General features: G+C 35.5%; 1 protein-coding gene across 1 annotated transcript in view; it reads right to left on the bottom strand.

The window, feature by feature from the left end:
• The window catches only part of mars1 (methionyl-tRNA synthetase 1), a 19,277-nt gene that overhangs the window by 7,552 nt on the left and 9,688 nt on the right, over positions 1 to 2,037 (bottom strand). The gene's annotated exons all lie outside the window — the stretch shown is intronic.

A 2,037-nucleotide genomic window follows, 5' to 3' on the forward strand; every position in this document is an offset into this window, starting at 1 on the left:
TTGCTTGGCGTTCGTTTAGCGTATATCTTAGATCTTTTACCGTATTGTTTGGCGTTCGTTTAGCATATATCTTAGATCTTTACCATATTGTTGGGCGTTCATTTAGCGTATATCTTAGATCTTTATCGTATTGTTTGGCGTTCGTTTAGCGTGTATCTTAGATTTGTTACCGTATTGCTTGGCGTTTGTTTAGCGTATATTTTAGATCTTTTATTTTTTTAAATGACGCATATAGTCTAGTGAACCTAATTGAACCTACTGAAAACCTAACAAATATATTCCAATATGATCAGATAAATAAAGCAATATTTTCTTATGGCTCTGTCAGTAATCTTTAATTTTCAACAGACACAAAAGACAAATTTCCTTTATATAAAAATCCCCATAACATGAACATTAAATGAAAGAAACCTGTATTATTCAAGGCACCATCAGTAGCCTATATTTTCTATTTTAGCAAAAGTGGGCTAAATTTACTTCAAAGAAAAAAATAATAGCAATTTTCTATCATCCACTTAACTGAAATATTTTTTAAATATAATTGGATTGAAATACAATAAAATAAAGTGCAAAAATCTATTAATCAAAAACAACACTTTCCTCAAGGAGAAGTAACATGCAGTGAAAACAAATATTAAACTTTAACTTTTAAACTTGAACTGAGTAAAAACTCTAAATATGTGATTGCACAGTAATGTTCACTTGTTTGAGGTTGAGGGTGATACTTGGTGGTGTCCCATCTTTTCCACAAGTTCATCAATGTTCGGGGTAAGGCTCTGAGCTGAGGAAATCCTCAGAATTGAGTGAAGGTGTTCAGCAGTAAGTCGACTTCTGTGTGATGTTTTGTTCAGGTTCATCAAAGAAAACAAAATAAAAATATATTATATTATAAAATATTCTGTTCCCCCTTTCTAACTTTGGCAAATAAAGAGCAAATGTTTCCAAATTCACAGGACTAGTTGTCCATGACGAGAGGAATGAGCAGAGTTAAGGACTTTTAGCAATAATAATTTATTCCCATGTTGTGGGAGGGGGGGGGGGGGACAGTTTATTTCAGGTAACTAATAGAGAGAGAGAGAGAAAAAACAGACATTAAATGCAAAAAAATAGCAGCTAGAAATATCTGTTCTTCAATAGTGTGATATTTTTCATATGAACGAGATTTACCAGAAAGCCTATATTTGTTTTCAGGAAGTTTAATTTTTCGTGCCCTGCTCTCACCAGCTTCCATCCTTCTACATTAGCAAGAAAAAATTATAAATACGCATGATGTGTTGGTGGCTGACTCATATTTGTCAGGCTAAAATGAACATGACCAAAGTTGTAGATTCTCTCGGCGATTAAATAAAACAAAACAAAAAAAAAAACAAGACCAGGTTTTTTGTTGTTGTTGAGGTTTTCATTTATTTATTTACCAGGAGCTGTCCATTAAAATGAAAGTTACAACCGTGACACGATTACGTGGACTCGTTTTACCGAGAAATTTATCAGATGAGCCGTGAAGACGGTCAGAGCCGCCTCTCTGGTTGCAGTGTGCGCTCCCGACACAGGGGGAACAGATTTTCACAGGGGAACAGAATTTCGCACAAGACCGGCTTGCTGCGGTCTGCGGGCCGGTTCTAATAATAAATCAAGATCATCCCAGGGGCCGTAAAAAACCTTCTCGCGGGCCGGATGTGGCCCGCGGGCCTTGACTCTGACATATGTGGTTTAGCGTATATCTTAGATCTTTTACCATATTTTTTGGCGTTCGTTTAGCGTATAGCTTAGATCTTTATCGTATTGTTTGGCGTTTGTTTAGCATATATCTTAGATCTTTATCATATTGCTTGGCGTTCGTTTAGCGTATCTTAGATCTTTATCGTATTGTTTGGCATTTGTTTAGCGTATAACTTAGATCTTTTACCGTATTGTTTGGCGTTTGTTTAGCGTATAACTTAGATCTTTTACCGTATTGTTTGGCGTTTGTTTAGCGTATAGCTTAGATCTTTACCGTATTATTTGGCGTTCCTTTAGCGTATAACTTAGATCTTTTAT

The sequence above is a fragment of the Nematolebias whitei genome, chromosome 7 (assembly GCF_014905685.2).
Source record: "Nematolebias whitei isolate Nwh7 chromosome 7, NemWhi1, whole genome shotgun sequence".
In the NCBI taxonomy this organism is placed as follows: domain Eukaryota; kingdom Metazoa; phylum Chordata; class Actinopteri; order Cyprinodontiformes; family Rivulidae; genus Nematolebias; species Nematolebias whitei.